Genomic DNA, 16,891 nt, shown 5'->3' with positions numbered 1-16,891 from the left:
GCGTGAGCGTTTTTTATTCTGATCATGAACAGTTTTACAAGTCCGCAAAGGATCGAGGAAAGGTTTATCGCCAGCTGAAAAGAGACACAGCGCTTCGGCTGTGGAGACTTGTTCGGCTGGCGTTCGGGGAGTCGCGTTTTTCAGAATTGTATTGAGATCGTTTTCCACAGAGCTCAGATGTCAAAGCACAGCAGCAGCTCTCCACAGCGATCCTCTATAGCGCCCTTTCTCCCGCAGCTCCGTCCTCATTGGAAGGAAGCAAGAAAAAAGCAGCGTCGTAAAAGAGGTGACGGAGCTGTCCTCTCTATAAGAAGGGTGCCAGCGAGCCTTGCTCTCGCTTACGGCCACACCCCCTTGAGCACGCCTGATCTCGTCTGATCTCGGAAGCTAAACAGGGATGGGCCTGGTTAGTACTTGGATGGGAGACCGCCTGGGAATACCAGGTGCTGTAAGCTTTTAAGCGCAGGAGGCGCCCTATCCCCGCTCGCTCGCTCATTCCCCTGTTCACACGTGCAGTGCGGCTTGTCCGTCTGTTTATTTGTCAGCTTTGGCGAGACACGGGTGCTTGTGTATTAGCGTGAGCGTTTTTTATTCTGATCATGAACAGTTTTACAAGTCCGCAAAGGATCGAGGAAAGGTTTATCGCCAGCTGAAAAGAGACACAGCGCTTCGGCTGTGGAGACTTGTTCGGCTGGCGTTCGGGGAGTCGCGTTTTTCAGAATTGTATTGAGATCGTTTTCCACAGAGCTCAGATGTCAAAGCACAGCAGCAGCTCTCCACAGCGATCCTCTATAGCGCCCTTTCTCCCGCAGCTCCGTCCTCATTGGAAGGAAGCAAGAGTGAAAGGCTGAAGTGAAATAGAGCGGGGACGAAGGCAGTGAAGAGAGAGAACGTGGGAAGAAGAGAAAAACGCAAGGGAAAAAAAGCAGCGTCGTAAAAGAGGTGACGGAGCTGTCCTCTCTATAAGAAGGGTGCCAGCGAGCCTTGCTCTCGCTTACGGCCACACCCCCTTGAGCACGCCTGATCTCGTCTGATCTCGGAAGCTAAACAGGGATGGGCCTGGTTAGTACTTGGATGGGAGACCGCCTGGGAATACCAGGTGCTGTAAGCTTTTAAGCGCAGGAGGCGCCCTATCCCCGCTCGCTCGCTCATTCCCCTGTTCACACGTGCAGTGCGGCTTGTCCGTCTGTTTATTTGTCAGCTTTGGCGAGACACGGGTGCTTGTGTATTAGCGTGAGCGTTTTTTATTCTGATCATGAACAGTTTTACAAGTCCGCAAAGGATCGAGGAAAGGTTTATCGCCAGCTGAAAAGAGACACAGCGCTTCGGCTGTGGAGACTTGTTCGGCTGGCGTTCGGGGAGTCGCGTTTTTCAGAATTGTATTGAGATCGTTTTCCACAGAGCTCAGATGTCAAAGCACAGCAGCAGCTCTCCACAGCGATCCTCTATAGCGCCCTTTCTCCCGCAGCTCCGTCCTCATTGGAAGGAAGCAAGAAAAAAGCAGCGTCGTAAAAGAGGTGACGGAGCTGTCCTCTCTATAAGAAGGGTGCCAGCGAGCCTTGCTCTCGCTTACGGCCACACCCCCTTGAGCACGCCTGATCTCGTCTGATCTCGGAAGCTAAACAGGGATGGGCCTGGTTAGTACTTGGATGGGAGACCGCCTGGGAATACCAGGTGCTGTAAGCTTTTAAGCGCAGGAGGCGCCCTATCCCCGCTCGCTCGCTCATTCCCCTGTTCACACGTGCAGTGCGGCTTGTCCGTCTGTTTATTTGTCAGCTTTGGCGAGACACGGGTGCTTGTGTATTAGCGTGAGCGTTTTTTATTCTGATCATGAACAGTTTTACAAGTCCGCAAAGGATCGAGGAAAGGTTTATCGCCAGCTGAAAAGAGACACAGCGCTTCGGCTGTGGAGACTTGTTCGGCTGGCGTTCGGGGAGTCGCGTTTTTCAGAATTGTATTGAGATCGTTTTCCACAGAGCTCAGATGTCAAAGCACAGCAGCAGCTCTCCACAGCGATCCTCTATAGCGCCCTTTCTCCCGCAGCTCCGTCCTCATTGGAAGGAAGCAAGAAAAAAGCAGCGTCGTAAAAGAGGTGACGGAGCTGTCCTCTCTATAAGAAGGGTGCCAGCGAGCCTTGCTCTCGCTTACGGCCACACCCCCTTGAGCACGCCTGATCTCGTCTGATCTCGGAAGCTAAACAGGGATGGGCCTGGTTAGTACTTGGATGGGAGACCGCCTGGGAATACCAGGTGCTGTAAGCTTTTAAGCGCAGGAGGCGCCCTATCCCCGCTCGCTCGCTCATTCCCCTGTTCACACGTGCAGTGCGGCTTGTCCGTCTGTTTATTTGTCAGCTTTGGCGAGACACGGGTGCTTGTGTATTAGCGTGAGCGTTTTTTATTCTGATCATGAACAGTTTTACAAGTCCGCAAAGGATCGAGGAAAGGTTTATCGCCAGCTGAAAAGAGACACAGCGCTTCGGCTGTGGAGACTTGTTCGGCTGGCGTTCGGGGAGTCGCGTTTTTCATAATTGTATTGAGATCGTTTTCCACAGAGCTCAGATGTCAAAGCACAGCAGCAGCTCTCCACAGCGATCCTCTATAGCGCCCTTTCTCCCGCAGCTCCGTCCTCATTGGAAGGAAGCAAGAAAAAAGCAGCGTCGTAAAAGAGGTGACGGAGCTGTCCTCTCTATAAGAAGGGTGCCAGCGAGCCTTGCTCTCGCTTACGGCCACACCCCCTTGAGCACGCCTGATCTCGTCTGATCTCGGAAGCTAAACAGGGATGGGCCTGGTTAGTACTTGGATGGGAGACCGCCTGGGAATACCAGGTGCTGTAAGCTTTTAAGCGCAGGAGGCGCCCTATCCCCGCTCGCTCGCTCATTCCCCTGTTCACACGTGCAGTGCGGCTTGTCCGTCTGTTTATTTGTCAGCTTTGGCGAGACACGGGTGCTTGTGTATTAGCGTGAGCGTTTTTTATTCTGATCATGAACAGTTTTACAAGTCCGCAAAGGATCGAGGAAAGGTTTATCGCCAGCTGAAAAGAGACACAGCGCTTCGGCTGTGGAGACTTGTTCGGCTGGCGTTCGGGGAGTCGCGTTTTTCAGAATTGTATTGAGATCGTTTTCCACAGAGCTCAGATGTCAAAGCACAGCAGCAGCTCTCCACAGCGATCCTCTATAGCGCCCTTTCTCCCGCAGCTCCGTCCTCATTGGAAGGAAGCAAGAGTGAAAGGCTGAAGTGAAATAGAGCGGGGACGAAGGCAGTGAAGAGAGAGAACGTGGGAAGAAGAGAAAAACGCAAGGGAAAAAAAGCAGCGTCGTAAAAGAGGTGACGGAGCTGTCCTCTCTATAAGAAGGGTGCCAGCGAGCCTTGCTCTCGCTTACGGCCACACCCCCTTGAGCACGCCTGATCTCGTCTGATCTCGGAAGCTAAACAGGGATGGGCCTGGTTAGTACTTGGATGGGAGACCGCCTGGGAATACCAGGTGCTGTAAGCTTTTAAGCGCAGGAGGCGCCCTATCCCCGCTCGCTCGCTCATTCCCCTGTTCACACGTGCAGTGCGGCTTGTCCGTCTGTTTATTTGTCAGCTTTGGCGAGACACGGGTGCTTGTGTATTAGCGTGAGCGTTTTTTATTCTGATCATGAACAGTTTTACAAGTCCGCAAAGGATCGAGGAAAGGTTTATCGCCAGCTGAAAAGAGACACAGCGCTTCGGCTGTGGAGACTTGTTCGGCTGGCGTTCGGGGAGTCGCGTTTTTCAGAATTGTATTGAGATCGTTTTCCACAGAGCTCAGATGTCAAAGCACAGCAGCAGCTCTCCACAGCGATCCTCTATAGCGCCCTTTCTCCCGCAGCTCCGTCCTCATTGGAAGGAAGCAAGAAAAAAGCAGCGTCGTAAAAGAGGTGACGGAGCTGTCCTCTCTATAAGAAGGGTGCCAGCGAGCCTTGCTCTCGCTTACGGCCACACCCCCTTGAGCACGCCTGATCTCGTCTGATCTCGGAAGCTAAACAGGGATGGGCCTGGTTAGTACTTGGATGGGAGACCGCCTGGGAATACCAGGTGCTGTAAGCTTTTAAGCGCAGGAGGCGCCCTATCCCCGCTCGCTCGCTCATTCCCCTGTTCACACGTGCAGTGCGGCTTGTCCGTCTGTTTATTTGTCAGCTTTGGCGAGACACGGGTGCTTGTGTATTAGCGTGAGCGTTTTTTATTCTGATCATGAACAGTTTTACAAGTCCGCAAAGGATCGAGGAAAGGTTTATCGCCAGCTGAAAAGAGACACAGCGCTTCGGCTGTGGAGACTTGTTCGGCTGGCGTTCGGGGAGTCGCGTTTTTCAGAATTGTATTGAGATCGTTTTCCACAGAGCTCAGATGTCAAAGCACAGCAGCAGCTCTCCACAGCGATCCTCTATAGCGCCCTTTCTCCCGCAGCTCCGTCCTCATTGGAAGGAAGCAAGAGTGAAAGGCTGAAGTGAAATAGAGCGGGGACGAAGGCAGTGAAGAGAGAGAACGTGGGAAGAAGAGAAAAACGCAAGGGAAAAAAAGCAGCGTCGTAAAAGAGGTGACGGAGCTGTCCTCTCTATAAGAAGGGTGCCAGCGAGCCTTGCTCTCGCTTACGGCCACACCCCCTTGAGCACGCCTGATCTCGTCTGATCTCGGAAGCTAAACAGGGATGGGCCTGGTTAGTACTTGGATGGGAGACCGCCTGGGAATACCAGGTGCTGTAAGCTTTTAAGCGCAGGAGGCGCCCTATCCCCGCTCGCTCGCTCATTCCCCTGTTCACACGTGCAGTGCGGCTTGTCCGTCTGTTTATTTGTCAGCTTTGGCGAGACACGGGTGCTTGTGTATTAGCGTGAGCGTTTTTTATTCTGATCATGAACAGTTTTACAAGTCCGCAAAGGATCGAGGAAAGGTTTATCGCCAGCTGAAAAGAGACACAGCGCTTCGGCTGTGGAGACTTGTTCGGCTGGCGTTCGGGGAGTCGCGTTTTTCAGAATTGTATTGAGATCGTTTTCCACAGAGCTCAGATGTCAAAGCACAGCAGCAGCTCTCCACAGCGATCCTCTATAGCGCCCTTTCTCCCGCAGCTCCGTCCTCATTGGAAGGAAGCAAGAAAAAAGCAGCGTCGTAAAAGAGGTGACGGAGCTGTCCTCTCTATAAGAAGGGTGCCAGCGAGCCTTGCTCTCGCTTACGGCCACACCCCCTTGAGCACGCCTGATCTCGTCTGATCTCGGAAGCTAAACAGGGATGGGCCTGGTTAGTACTTGGATGGGAGACCGCCTGGGAATACCAGGTGCTGTAAGCTTTTAAGCGCAGGAGGCGCCCTATCCCCGCTCGCTCGCTCATTCCCCTGTTCACACGTGCAGTGCGGCTTGTCCGTCTGTTTATTTGTCAGCTTTGGCGAGACACGGGTGCTTGTGTATTAGCGTGAGCGTTTTTTATTCTGATCATGAACAGTTTTACAAGTCCGCAAAGGATCGAGGAAAGGTTTATCGCCAGCTGAAAAGAGACACAGCGCTTCGGCTGTGGAGACTTGTTCGGCTGGCGTTCGGGGAGTCGCGTTTTTCAGAATTGTATTGAGATCGTTTTCCACAGAGCTCAGATGTCAAAGCACAGCAGCAGCTCTCCACAGCGATCCTCTATAGCGCCCTTTCTCCCGCAGCTCCGTCCTCATTGGAAGGAAGCAAGAAAAAAGCAGCGTCGTAAAAGAGGTGACGGAGCTGTCCTCTCTATAAGAAGGGTGCCAGCGAGCCTTGCTCTCGCTTACGGCCACACCCCCTTGAGCACGCCTGATCTCGTCTGATCTCGGAAGCTAAACAGGGATGGGCCTGGTTAGTACTTGGATGGGAGACCGCCTGGGAATACCAGGTGCTGTAAGCTTTTAAGCGCAGGAGGCGCCCTATCCCCGCTCGCTCGCTCATTCCCCTGTTCACACGTGCAGTGCGGCTTGTCCGTCTGTTTATTTGTCAGCTTTGGCGAGACACGGGTGCTTGTGTATTAGCGTGAGCGTTTTTTATTCTGATCATGAACAGTTTTACAAGTCCGCAAAGGATCGAGGAAAGGTTTCTCGCCAGCTGAAAAGAGACACAGCGCTTCGGCTGTGGAGACTTGTTCGGCTGGCGTTCGGGGAGTCGCGTTTTTCAGAATTGTATTGAGATCGTTTTCCACAGAGCTCAGATGTCAAAGCACAGCAGCAGCTCTCCACAGCGATCCTCTATAGCGCCCTTTCTCCCGCAGCTCCGTCCTCATTGGAAGGAAGCAAGAGTGAAAGGCTGAAGTGAAATAGAGCGGGGACGAAGGCAGTGAAGAGAGAGAACGTGGGAAGAAGAGAAAAACGCAAGGGAAAAAAAGCAGCGTCGTAAAAGAGGTGACGGAGCTGTCCTCTCTATAAGAAGGGTGCCAGCGAGCCTTGCTCTCGCTTACGGCCACACCCCCTTGAGCACGCCTGATCTCGTCTGATCTCGGAAGCTAAACAGGGATGGGCCTGGTTAGTACTTGGATGGGAGACCGCCTGGGAATACCAGGTGCTGTAAGCTTTTAAGCGCAGGAGGCGCCCTATCCCCGCTCGCTCGCTCATTCCCCTGTTCACACGTGCAGTGCGGCTTGTCCGTCTGTTTATTTGTCAGCTTTGGCGAGACACGGGTGCTTGTGTATTAGCGTGAGCGTTTTTTATTCTGATCATGAACAGTTTTACAAGTCCGCAAAGGATCGAGGAAAGGTTTATCGCCAGCTGAAAAGAGACACAGCGCTTCGGCTGTGGAGACTTGTTCGGCTGGCGTTCGGGGAGTCGCGTTTTTCAGAATTGTATTGAGATCGTTTTCCACAGAGCTCAGATGTCAAAGCACAGCAGCAGCTCTCCACAGCGATCCTCTATAGCGCCCTTTCTCCCGCAGCTCCGTCCTCATTGGAAGGAAGCAAGAGTGAAAGGCTGAAGTGAAATAGAGCGGGGACGAAGGCAGTGAAGAGAGAGAACGTGGGAAGAAGAGAAAAACGCAAGGGAAAAAAAGCAGCGTCGTAAAAGAGGTGACGGAGCTGTCCTCTCTATAAGAAGGGTGCCAGCGAGCCTTGCTCTCGCTTACGGCCACACCCCCTTGAGCACGCCTGATCTCGTCTGATCTCGGAAGCTAAACAGGGATGGGCCTGGTTAGTACTTGGATGGGAGACCGCCTGGGAATACCAGGTGCTGTAAGCTTTTAAGCGCAGGAGGCGCCCTATCCCCGCTCGCTCGCTCATTCCCCTGTTCACACGTGCAGTGCGGCTTGTCCGTCTGTTTATTTGTCAGCTTTGGCGAGACACGGGTGCTTGTGTATTAGCGTGAGCGTTTTTTATTCTGATCATGAACAGTTTTACAAGTCCGCAAAGGATCGAGGAAAGGTTTATCGCCAGCTGAAAAGAGACACAGCGCTTCGGCTGTGGAGACTTGTTCGGCTGGCGTTCGGGGAGTCGCGTTTTTCAGAATTGTATTGAGATCGTTTTCCACAGAGCTCAGATGTCAAAGCACAGCAGCAGCTCTCCACAGCGATCCTCTATAGCGCCCTTTCTCCCGCAGCTCCGTCCTCATTGGAAGGAAGCAAGAAAAAAGCAGCGTCGTAAAAGAGGTGACGGAGCTGTCCTCTCTATAAGAAGGGTGCCAGCGAGCCTTGCTCTCGCTTACGGCCACACCCCCTTGAGCACGCCTGATCTCGTCTGATCTCGGAAGCTAAACAGGGATGGGCCTGGTTAGTACTTGGATGGGAGACCGCCTGGGAATACCAGGTGCTGTAAGCTTTTAAGCGCAGGAGGCGCCCTATCCCCGCTCGCTCGCTCATTCCCCTGTTCACACGTGCAGTGCGGCTTGTCCGTCTGTTTATTTGTCAGCTTTGGCGAGACACGGGTGCTTGTGTATTAGCGTGAGCGTTTTTTATTCTGATCATGAACAGTTTTACAAGTCCGCAAAGGATCGAGGAAAGGTTTATCGCCAGCTGAAAAGAGACACAGCGCTTCGGCTGTGGAGACTTGTTCGGCTGGCGTTCGGGGAGTCGCGTTTTTCAGAATTGTATTGAGATCGTTTTCCACAGAGCTCAGATGTCAAAGCACAGCAGCAGCTCTCCACAGCGATCCTCTATAGCGCCCTTTCTCCCGCAGCTCCGTCCTCATTGGAAGGAAGCAAGAAAAAAGCAGCGTCGTAAAAGAGGTGACGGAGCTGTCCTCTCTATAAGAAGGGTGCCAGCGAGCCTTGCTCTCGCTTACGGCCACACCCCCTTGAGCACGCCTGATCTCGTCTGATCTCGGAAGCTAAACAGGGATGGGCCTGGTTAGTACTTGGATGGGAGACCGCCTGGGAATACCAGGTGCTGTAAGCTTTTAAGCGCAGGAGGCGCCCTATCCCCGCTCGCTCGCTCATTCCCCTGTTCACACGTGCAGTGCGGCTTGTCCGTCTGTTTATTTGTCAGCTTTGGCGAGACACGGGTGCTTGTGTATTAGCGTGAGCGTTTTTTATTCTGATCATGAACAGTTTTACAAGTCCGCAAAGGATCGAGGAAAGGTTTATCGCCAGCTGAAAAGAGACACAGCGCTTCGGCTGTGGAGACTTGTTCGGCTGGCGTTCGGGGAGTCGCGTTTTTCATAATTGTATTGAGATCGTTTTCCACAGAGCTCAGATGTCAAAGCACAGCAGCAGCTCTCCACAGCGATCCTCTATAGCGCCCTTTCTCCCGCAGCTCCGTCCTCATTGGAAGGAAGCAAGAAAAAAGCAGCGTCGTAAAAGAGGTGACGGAGCTGTCCTCTCTATAAGAAGGGTGCCAGCGAGCCTTGCTCTCGCTTACGGCCACACCCCCTTGAGCACGCCTGATCTCGTCTGATCTCGGAAGCTAAACAGGGATGGGCCTGGTTAGTACTTGGATGGGAGACCGCCTGGGAATACCAGGTGCTGTAAGCTTTTAAGCGCAGGAGGCGCCCTATCCCCGCTCGCTCGCTCATTCCCCTGTTCACACGTGCAGTGCGGCTTGTCCGTCTGTTTATTTGTCAGCTTTGGCGAGACACGGGTGCTTGTGTATTAGCGTGAGCGTTTTTTATTCTGATCATGAACAGTTTTACAAGTCCGCAAAGGATCGAGGAAAGGTTTATCGCCAGCTGAAAAGAGACACAGCGCTTCGGCTGTGGAGACTTGTTCGGCTGGCGTTCGGGGAGTCGCGTTTTTCAGAATTGTATTGAGATCGTTTTCCACAGAGCTCAGATGTCAAAGCACAGCAGCAGCTCTCCACAGCGATCCTCTATAGCGCCCTTTCTCCCGCAGCTCCGTCCTCATTGGAAGGAAGCAAGAAAAAAGCAGCGTCGTAAAAGAGGTGACGGAGCTGTCCTCTCTATAAGAAGGGTGCCAGCGAGCCTTGCTCTCGCTTACGGCCACACCCCCTTGAGCACGCCTGATCTCGTCTGATCTCGGAAGCTAAACAGGGATGGGCCTGGTTAGTACTTGGATGGGAGACCGCCTGGGAATACCAGGTGCTGTAAGCTTTTAAGCGCAGGAGGCGCCCTATCCCCGCTCGCTCGCTCATTCCCCTGTTCACACGTGCAGTGCGGCTTGTCCGTCTGTTTATTTGTCAGCTTTGGCGAGACACGGGTGCTTGTGTATTAGCGTGAGCGTTTTTTATTCTGATCATGAACAGTTTTACAAGTCCGCAAAGGATCGAGGAAAGGTTTATCGCCAGCTGAAAAGAGACACAGCGCTTCGGCTGTGGAGACTTGTTCGGCTGGCGTTCGGGGAGTCGCGTTTTTCAGAATTGTATTGAGATCGTTTTCCACAGAGCTCAGATGTCAAAGCACAGCAGCAGCTCTCCACAGCGATCCTCTATAGCGCCCTTTCTCCCGCAGCTCCGTCCTCATTGGAAGGAAGCAAGAGTGAAAGGCTGAAGTGAAATAGAGCGGGGACGAAGGCAGTGAAGAGAGAGAACGTGGGAAGAAGAGAAAAACGCAAGGGAAAAAAAGCAGCGTCGTAAAAGAGGTGACGGAGCTGTCCTCTCTATAAGAAGGGTGCCAGCGAGCCTTGCTCTCGCTTACGGCCACACCCCCTTGAGCACGCCTGATCTCGTCTGATCTCGGAAGCTAAACAGGGATGGGCCTGGTTAGTACTTGGATGGGAGACCGCCTGGGAATACCAGGTGCTGTAAGCTTTTAAGCGCAGGAGGCGCCCTATCCCCGCTCGCTCGCTCATTCCCCTGTTCACACGTGCAGTGCGGCTTGTCCGTCTGTTTATTTGTCAGCTTTGGCGAGACACGGGTGCTTGTGTATTAGCGTGAGCGTTTTTTATTCTGATCATGAACAGTTTTACAAGTCCGCAAAGGATCGAGGAAAGGTTTATCGCCAGCTGAAAAGAGACACAGCGCTTCGGCTGTGGAGACTTGTTCGGCTGGCGTTCGGGGAGTCGCGTTTTTCAGAATTGTATTGAGATCGTTTTCCACAGAGCTCAGATGTCAAAGCACAGCAGCAGCTCTCCACAGCGATCCTCTATAGCGCCCTTTCTCCCGCAGCTCCGTCCTCATTGGAAGGAAGCAAGAGTGAAAGGCTGAAGTGAAATAGAGCGGGGACGAAGGCAGTGAAGAGAGAGAACGTGGGAAGAAGAGAAAAACGCAAGGGAAAAAAAGCAGCGTCGTAAAAGAGGTGACGGAGCTGTCCTCTCTATAAGAAGGGTGCCAGCGAGCCTTGCTCTCGCTTACGGCCACACCCCCTTGAGCACGCCTGATCTCGTCTGATCTCGGAAGCTAAACAGGGATGGGCCTGGTTAGTACTTGGATGGGAGACCGCCTGGGAATACCAGGTGCTGTAAGCTTTTAAGCGCAGGAGGCGCCCTATCCCCGCTCGCTCGCTCATTCCCCTGTTCACACGTGCAGTGCGGCTTGTCCGTCTGTTTATTTGTCAGCTTTGGCGAGACACGGGTGCTTGTGTATTAGCGTGAGCGTTTTTTATTCTGATCATGAACAGTTTTACAAGTCCGCAAAGGATCGAGGAAAGGTTTATCGCCAGCTGAAAAGAGACACAGCGCTTCGGCTGTGGAGACTTGTTCGGCTGGCGTTCGGGGAGTCGCGTTTTTCAGAATTGTATTGAGATCGTTTTCCACAGAGCTCAGATGTCAAAGCACAGCAGCAGCTCTCCACAGCGATCCTCTATAGCGCCCTTTCTCCCGCAGCTCCGTCCTCATTGGAAGGAAGCAAGAAAAAAGCAGCGTCGTAAAAGAGGTGACGGAGCTGTCCTCTCTATAAGAAGGGTGCCAGCGAGCCTTGCTCTCGCTTACGGCCACACCCCCTTGAGCACGCCTGATCTCGTCTGATCTCGGAAGCTAAACAGGGATGGGCCTGGTTAGTACTTGGATGGGAGACCGCCTGGGAATACCAGGTGCTGTAAGCTTTTAAGCGCAGGAGGCGCCCTATCCCCGCTCGCTCGCTCATTCCCCTGTTCACACGTGCAGTGCGGCTTGTCCGTCTGTTTATTTGTCAGCTTTGGCGAGACACGGGTGCTTGTGTATTAGCGTGAGCGTTTTTTATTCTGATCATGAACAGTTTTACAAGTCCGCAAAGGATCGAGGAAAGGTTTATCGCCAGCTGAAAAGAGACACAGCGCTTCGGCTGTGGAGACTTGTTCGGCTGGCGTTCGGGGAGTCGCGTTTTTCAGAATTGTATTGAGATCGTTTTCCACAGAGCTCAGATGTCAAAGCACAGCAGCAGCTCTCCACAGCGATCCTCTATAGCGCCCTTTCTCCCGCAGCTCCGTCCTCATTGGAAGGAAGCAAGAGTGAAAGGCTGAAGTGAAATAGAGCGGGGACGAAGGCAGTGAAGAGAGAGAACGTGGGAAGAAGAGAAAAACGCAAGGGAAAAAAAGTAGCGTCGTAAAAGAGGTGACGGAGCTGTCCTCTCTATAAGAAGGGTGCCAGCGAGCCTTGCTCTCGCTTGCGGCCACACCCCCTTGAGCACGCCTGATCTCGTCTGATCTCGGAAGCTAAACAGGGATGGGCCTGGTTAGTACTTGGGTGGGAGACCGCCTGGGAATACCAGGTGCTGTAAGCTTTTAAGCGCAGGAGGCGCCCTATCCCCGCTCGCTCGCTCATTCCCCTGTTCACACGTGCAGTGCGGCTTGTCCGTCTGTTTATTTGTCAGCTTTGGCGAGACACGGGTGCTTGTGTATTAGCGTGAGCGTTTTTTATTCTGATCATGAACAGTTTTACAAGTCCGCAAAGGATCGAGGAAAGGTTTATCGCCAGCTGAAAAGAGACACAGCGCTTCGGCTGTGGAGACTTGTTCGGCTGGCGTTCGGGGAGTCGCGTTTTTCAGAATTGTATTGAGATCGTTTTCCACAGAGCTCAGATGTCAAAGCACAGCAGCAGCTCTCCACAGCGATCCTCTATAGCGCCCTTTCTCCCGCAGCTCCGTCCTCATTGGAAGGAAGCAAGAGTGAAAGGCTGAAGTGAAATAGAGCGGGGACGAAGGCAGTGAAGAGAGAGAACGTGGGAAGAAGAGAAAAACGCAAGGGAAAAAAAGCAGCGTCGTAAAAGAGGTGACGGAGCTGTCCTCTCTATAAGAAGGGTGCCAGCGAGCCTTGCTCTCGCTTACGGCCACACCCCCTTGAGCACGCCTGATCTCGTCTGATCTCGGAAGCTAAACAGGGATGGGCCTGGTTAGTACTTGGATGGGAGACCGCCTGGGAATACCAGGTGCTGTAAGCTTTTAAGCGCAGGAGGCGCCCTATCCCCGCTCGCTCGCTCATTCCCCTGTTCACACGTGCAGTGCGGCTTGTCCGTCTGTTTATTTGTCAGCTTTGGCGAGACACGGGTGCTTGTGTATTAGCGTGAGCGTTTTTTATTCTGATCATGAACAGTTTTACAAGTCCGCAAAGGATCGAGGAAAGGTTTATCGCCAGCTGAAAAGAGACACAGCGCTTCGGCTGTGGAGACTTGTTCGGCTGGCGTTCGGGGAGTCGCGTTTTTCAGAATTGTATTGAGATCGTTTTCCACAGAGCTCAGATGTCAAAGCACAGCAGCAGCTCTCCACAGCGATCCTCTATAGCGCCCTTTCTCCCGCAGCTCCGTCCTCATTGGAAGGAAGCAAGAGTGAAAGGCTGAAGTGAAATAGAGCGGGGACGAAGGCAGTGAAGAGAGAGAACGTGGGAAGAAGAGAAAAACGCAAGGGAAAAAAAGCAGCGTCGTAAAAGAGGTGACGGAGCTGTCCTCTCTATAAGAAGGGTGCCAGCGAGCCTTGCTCTCGCTTACGGCCACACCCCCTTGAGCACGCCTGATCTCGTCTGATCTCGGAAGCTAAACAGGGATGGGCCTGGTTAGTACTTGGATGGGAGACCGCCTGGGAATACCAGGTGCTGTAAGCTTTTAAGCGCAGGAGGCGCCCTATCCCCGCTCGCTCGCTCATTCCCCTGTTCACACGTGCAGTGCGGCTTGTCCGTCTGTTTATTTGTCAGCTTTGGCGAGACACGGGTGCTTGTGTATTAGCGTGAGCGTTTTTTATTCTGATCATGAACAGTTTTACAAGTCCGCAAAGGATCGAGGAAAGGTTTATCGCCAGCTGAAAAGAGACACAGCGCTTCGGCTGTGGAGACTTGTTCGGCTGGCGTTCGGGGAGTCGCGTTTTTCAGAATTGTATTGAGATCGTTTTCCACAGAGCTCAGATGTCAAAGCACAGCAGCAGCTCTCCACAGCGATCCTCTATAGCGCCCTTTCTCCCGCAGCTCCGTCCTCATTGGAAGGAAGCAAGAGTGAAAGGCTGAAGTGAAATAGAGCGGGGACGAAGGCAGTGAAGAGAGAGAACGTGGGAAGAAGAGAAAAACGCAAGGGAAAAAAAGCAGCGTCGTAAAAGAGGTGACGGAGCTGTCCTCTCTATAAGAAGGGTGCCAGCGAGCCTTGCTCTCGCTTACGGCCACACCCCCTTGAGCACGCCTGATCTCGTCTGATCTCGGAAGCTAAACAGGGATGGGCCTGGTTAGTACTTGGATGGGAGACCGCCTGGGAATACCAGGTGCTGTAAGCTTTTAAGCGCAGGAGGCGCCCTATCCCCGCTCGCTCGCTCATTCCCCTGTTCACACGTGCAGTGCGGCTTGTCCGTCTGTTTATTTGTCAGCTTTGGCGAGACACGGGTGCTTGTGTATTAGCGTGAGCGTTTTTTATTCTGATCATGAACAGTTTTACAAGTCCGCAAAGGATCGAGGAAAGGTTTATCGCCAGCTGAAAAGAGACACAGCGCTTCGGCTGTGGAGACTTGTTCGGCTGGCGTTCGGGGAGTCGCGTTTTTCAGAATTGTATTGAGATCGTTTTCCACAGAGCTCAGATGTCAAAGCACAGCAGCAGCTCTCCACAGCGATCCTCTATAGCGCCCTTTCTCCCGCAGCTCCGTCCTCATTGGAAGGAAGCAAGAAAAAAGCAGCGTTGTAAAAGAGGTGACGGAGCTGTCCTCTCTATAAGAAGGGTGCCAGCGAGCCTTGCTCTCGCTTACGGCCACACCCCCTTGAGCACGCCTGATCTCGTCTGATCTCGGAAGCTAAACAGGGATGGGCCTGGTTAGTACTTGGATGGGAGACCGCCTGGGAATACCAGGTGCTGTAAGCTTTTAAGCGCAGGAGGCGCCCTATCCCCGCTCGCTCGCTCATTCCCCTGTTCACACGTGCAGTGCGGCTTGTCCGTCTGTTTATTTGTCAGCTTTGGCGAGACACGGGTGCTTGTGTATTAGCGTGAGCGTTTTTTATTCTGATCATGAACAGTTTTACAAGTCCGCAAAGGATCGAGGAAAGGTTTATCGCCAGCTGAAAAGAGACACAGCGCTTCGGCTGTGGAGACTTGTTCGGCTGGCGTTCGGGGAGTCGCGTTTTTCAGAATTGTATTGAGATCGTTTTCCACAGAGCTCAGATGTCAAAGCACAGCAGCAGCTCTCCACAGCGATCCTCTATAGCGCCCTTTCTCCCGCAGCTCCGTCCTCATTGGAAGGAAGCAAGAGTGAAAGGCTGAAGTGAAATAGAGCGGGGACGAAGGCAGTGAAGAGAGAGAACGTGGGAAGAAGAGAAAAACGCAAGGGAAAAAAAGCAGCGTCGTAAAAGAGGTGACGGAGCTGTCCTCTCTATAAGAAGGGTGCCAGCGAGCCTTGCTCTCGCTTACGGCCACACCCCCTTGAGCACGCCTGATCTCGTCTGATCTCGGAAGCTAAACAGGGATGGGCCTGGTTAGTACTTGGATGGGAGACCGCCTGGGAATACCAGGTGCTGTAAGCTTTTAAGCGCAGGAGGCGCCCTATCCCCGCTCGCTCGCTCATTCCCCTGTTCACACGTGCAGTGCGGCTTGTCCGTCTGTTTATTTGTCAGCTTTGGCGAGACACGGGTGCTTGTGTATTAGCGTGAGCGTTTTTTATTCTGATCATGAACAGTTTTACAAGTCCGCAAAGGATCGAGGAAAGGTTTCTCGCCAGCTGAAAAGAGACACAGCGCTTCGGCTGTGGAGACTTGTTCGGCTGGCGTTCGGGGAGTCGCGTTTTTCAGAATTGTATTGAGATCGTTTTCCACAGAGCTCAGATGTCAAAGCACAGCAGCAGCTCTCCACAGCGATCCTCTATAGCGCCCTTTCTCCCGCAGCTCCGTCCTCATTGGAAGGAAGCAAGAAAAAAGCAGCGTCGTAAAAGAGGTGACGGAGCTGTCCTCTCTATAAGAAGGGTGCCAGCGAGCCTTGCTCTCGCTTACGGCCACACCCCCTTGAGCACGCCTGATCTCGTCTGATCTCGGAAGCTAAACAGGGATGGGCCTGGTTAGTACTTGGATGGGAGACCGCCTGGGAATACCAGGTGCTGTAAGCTTTTAAGCGCAGGAGGCGCCCTATCCCCGCTCGCTCGCTCATTCCCCTGTTCACACGTGCAGTGCGGCTTGTCCGTCTGTTTATTTGTCAGCTTTGGCGAGACACGGGTGCTTGTGTATTAGCGTGAGCGTTTTTTATTCTGATCATGAACAGTTTTACAAGTCCGCAAAGGATCGAGGAAAGGTTTATCGCCAGCTGAAAAGAGACACAGCGCTTCGGCTGTGGAGACTTGTTCGGCTGGCGTTCGGGGAGTCGCGTTTTTCAGAATTGTATTGAGATCGTTTTCCACAGAGCTCAGATGTCAAAGCACAGCAGCAGCTCTCCACAGCGATCCTCTATAGCGCCCTTTCTCCCGCAGCTCCGTCCTCATTGGAAGGAAGCAAGAGTGAAAGGCTGAAGTGAAATAGAGCGGGGACGAAGGCAGTGAAGAGAGAGAACGTGGGAAGAAGAGAAAAACGCAAGGGAAAAAAAGCAGCGTCGTAAAAGAGGTGACGGAGCTGTCCTCTCTATAAGAAGGGTGCCAGCGAGCCTTGCTCTCGCTTGCGGCCACACCCCCTTGAGCACGCCTGATCTCGTCTGATCTCGGAAGCTAAACAGGGATGGGCCTGGTTAGTACTTGGATGGGAGACCGCCTGGGAATACCAGGTGCTGTAAGCTTTTAAGCGCAGGAGGCGCCCTATCCCCGCTCGCTCGCTCATTCCCCTGTTCACACGTGCAGTGCGGCTTGTCCGTCTGTTTATTTGTCAGCTTTGGCGAGACACGGGTGCTTGTGTATTAGCGTGAGCGTTTTTTATTCTGATCATGAACAGTTTTACAAGTCCGCAAAGGATCGAGGAAAGGTTTATCGCCAGCTGAAAAGAGACACAGCGCTTCGGCTGTGGAGACTTGTTCGGCTGGCGTTCGGGGAGTCGCGTTTTTCAGAATTGTATTGAGATCGTTTTCCACAGAGCTCAGATGTCAAAGCACAGCAGCAGCTCTCCACAGCGATCCTCTATAGCGCCCTTTCTCCCGCAGCTCCGTCCTCATTGGAAGGAAGCAAGAGTGAAAGGCTGATGTGAAATAGAGCGGGGACGAAGGCAGTGAAGAGAGA

General features: G+C 52.9%; 27 non-coding genes across 27 annotated transcripts; all 27 read left to right on the top strand.

Annotated features, from left to right (window-relative positions):
- Positions 1-336: 336 nt before the first annotated feature.
- Positions 337-455, top strand: LOC148805000 (5S ribosomal RNA). Its single transcript, XR_016090623.1, has one exon. It is a non-coding gene; the product is annotated as a 5S ribosomal RNA (ribosomal RNA).
- Positions 456-992: 537 nt separating this feature from the next.
- LOC148804999 (5S ribosomal RNA) lies at positions 993-1,111 on the top strand. Its single transcript, XR_016090622.1, has one exon. It is a non-coding gene; the product is annotated as a 5S ribosomal RNA (ribosomal RNA).
- A 456-nt stretch (positions 1,112-1,567) lies between these two features.
- On the top strand, positions 1,568-1,686 carry LOC148804998 (5S ribosomal RNA). The gene has a single exon (XR_016090621.1). It is a non-coding gene; the product is annotated as a 5S ribosomal RNA (ribosomal RNA).
- A 456-nt stretch (positions 1,687-2,142) lies between these two features.
- Positions 2,143-2,261, top strand: LOC148804997 (5S ribosomal RNA). The gene has a single exon (XR_016090620.1). It is a non-coding gene; the product is annotated as a 5S ribosomal RNA (ribosomal RNA).
- A 456-nt stretch (positions 2,262-2,717) lies between these two features.
- On the top strand, positions 2,718-2,836 carry LOC148804996 (5S ribosomal RNA). Its single transcript, XR_016090619.1, has one exon. It is a non-coding gene; the product is annotated as a 5S ribosomal RNA (ribosomal RNA).
- Positions 2,837-3,373: 537 nt separating this feature from the next.
- Positions 3,374-3,492, top strand: LOC148804995 (5S ribosomal RNA). The gene has a single exon (XR_016090618.1). It is a non-coding gene; the product is annotated as a 5S ribosomal RNA (ribosomal RNA).
- Positions 3,493-3,948: 456 nt separating this feature from the next.
- Positions 3,949-4,067, top strand: LOC148804994 (5S ribosomal RNA). The gene has a single exon (XR_016090617.1). It is a non-coding gene; the product is annotated as a 5S ribosomal RNA (ribosomal RNA).
- A 537-nt stretch (positions 4,068-4,604) lies between these two features.
- Positions 4,605-4,723, top strand: LOC148804993 (5S ribosomal RNA). Its single transcript, XR_016090616.1, has one exon. It is a non-coding gene; the product is annotated as a 5S ribosomal RNA (ribosomal RNA).
- A 456-nt stretch (positions 4,724-5,179) lies between these two features.
- On the top strand, positions 5,180-5,298 carry LOC148804992 (5S ribosomal RNA). Its single transcript, XR_016090614.1, has one exon. It is a non-coding gene; the product is annotated as a 5S ribosomal RNA (ribosomal RNA).
- Positions 5,299-5,754: 456 nt separating this feature from the next.
- LOC148804991 (5S ribosomal RNA) lies at positions 5,755-5,873 on the top strand. Its single transcript, XR_016090613.1, has one exon. It is a non-coding gene; the product is annotated as a 5S ribosomal RNA (ribosomal RNA).
- Positions 5,874-6,410: 537 nt separating this feature from the next.
- On the top strand, positions 6,411-6,529 carry LOC148804990 (5S ribosomal RNA). Its single transcript, XR_016090612.1, has one exon. It is a non-coding gene; the product is annotated as a 5S ribosomal RNA (ribosomal RNA).
- A 537-nt stretch (positions 6,530-7,066) lies between these two features.
- LOC148804989 (5S ribosomal RNA) lies at positions 7,067-7,185 on the top strand. The gene has a single exon (XR_016090611.1). It is a non-coding gene; the product is annotated as a 5S ribosomal RNA (ribosomal RNA).
- Positions 7,186-7,641: 456 nt separating this feature from the next.
- On the top strand, positions 7,642-7,760 carry LOC148804988 (5S ribosomal RNA). Its single transcript, XR_016090610.1, has one exon. It is a non-coding gene; the product is annotated as a 5S ribosomal RNA (ribosomal RNA).
- A 456-nt stretch (positions 7,761-8,216) lies between these two features.
- On the top strand, positions 8,217-8,335 carry LOC148804987 (5S ribosomal RNA). The gene has a single exon (XR_016090609.1). It is a non-coding gene; the product is annotated as a 5S ribosomal RNA (ribosomal RNA).
- A 456-nt stretch (positions 8,336-8,791) lies between these two features.
- On the top strand, positions 8,792-8,910 carry LOC148804986 (5S ribosomal RNA). The gene has a single exon (XR_016090608.1). It is a non-coding gene; the product is annotated as a 5S ribosomal RNA (ribosomal RNA).
- A 456-nt stretch (positions 8,911-9,366) lies between these two features.
- Positions 9,367-9,485, top strand: LOC148804985 (5S ribosomal RNA). The gene has a single exon (XR_016090607.1). It is a non-coding gene; the product is annotated as a 5S ribosomal RNA (ribosomal RNA).
- A 537-nt stretch (positions 9,486-10,022) lies between these two features.
- LOC148804984 (5S ribosomal RNA) lies at positions 10,023-10,141 on the top strand. Its single transcript, XR_016090606.1, has one exon. It is a non-coding gene; the product is annotated as a 5S ribosomal RNA (ribosomal RNA).
- A 537-nt stretch (positions 10,142-10,678) lies between these two features.
- On the top strand, positions 10,679-10,797 carry LOC148804983 (5S ribosomal RNA). The gene has a single exon (XR_016090605.1). It is a non-coding gene; the product is annotated as a 5S ribosomal RNA (ribosomal RNA).
- A 456-nt stretch (positions 10,798-11,253) lies between these two features.
- Positions 11,254-11,372, top strand: LOC148804982 (5S ribosomal RNA). The gene has a single exon (XR_016090603.1). It is a non-coding gene; the product is annotated as a 5S ribosomal RNA (ribosomal RNA).
- A 537-nt stretch (positions 11,373-11,909) lies between these two features.
- Positions 11,910-12,028, top strand: LOC148804981 (5S ribosomal RNA). Its single transcript, XR_016090672.1, has one exon. It is a non-coding gene; the product is annotated as a 5S ribosomal RNA (ribosomal RNA).
- A 537-nt stretch (positions 12,029-12,565) lies between these two features.
- On the top strand, positions 12,566-12,684 carry LOC148804980 (5S ribosomal RNA). The gene has a single exon (XR_016090602.1). It is a non-coding gene; the product is annotated as a 5S ribosomal RNA (ribosomal RNA).
- Positions 12,685-13,221: 537 nt separating this feature from the next.
- On the top strand, positions 13,222-13,340 carry LOC148804979 (5S ribosomal RNA). The gene has a single exon (XR_016090601.1). It is a non-coding gene; the product is annotated as a 5S ribosomal RNA (ribosomal RNA).
- Positions 13,341-13,877: 537 nt separating this feature from the next.
- Positions 13,878-13,996, top strand: LOC148804978 (5S ribosomal RNA). Its single transcript, XR_016090600.1, has one exon. It is a non-coding gene; the product is annotated as a 5S ribosomal RNA (ribosomal RNA).
- Positions 13,997-14,452: 456 nt separating this feature from the next.
- Positions 14,453-14,571, top strand: LOC148804977 (5S ribosomal RNA). The gene has a single exon (XR_016090599.1). It is a non-coding gene; the product is annotated as a 5S ribosomal RNA (ribosomal RNA).
- Positions 14,572-15,108: 537 nt separating this feature from the next.
- Positions 15,109-15,227, top strand: LOC148804976 (5S ribosomal RNA). Its single transcript, XR_016090598.1, has one exon. It is a non-coding gene; the product is annotated as a 5S ribosomal RNA (ribosomal RNA).
- A 456-nt stretch (positions 15,228-15,683) lies between these two features.
- Positions 15,684-15,802, top strand: LOC148804975 (5S ribosomal RNA). The gene has a single exon (XR_016090597.1). It is a non-coding gene; the product is annotated as a 5S ribosomal RNA (ribosomal RNA).
- Positions 15,803-16,339: 537 nt separating this feature from the next.
- LOC148804974 (5S ribosomal RNA) lies at positions 16,340-16,458 on the top strand. The gene has a single exon (XR_016090684.1). It is a non-coding gene; the product is annotated as a 5S ribosomal RNA (ribosomal RNA).
- The last annotated feature ends 433 nt before the right edge of the window (positions 16,459-16,891 follow it).

The sequence above is a fragment of the Atractosteus spatula genome, unplaced genomic scaffold (assembly GCF_055471065.1).
Source record: "Atractosteus spatula isolate fAtrSpa1 unplaced genomic scaffold, fAtrSpa1.hap1 Scaffold_89, whole genome shotgun sequence".
Taxonomy (NCBI): Eukaryota; Metazoa; Chordata; class Actinopteri; order Semionotiformes; family Lepisosteidae; genus Atractosteus; species Atractosteus spatula.
Note: the sequence above shows the minus strand (reverse complement) of the source record. Positions and strands in the feature narration are given on the sequence as shown.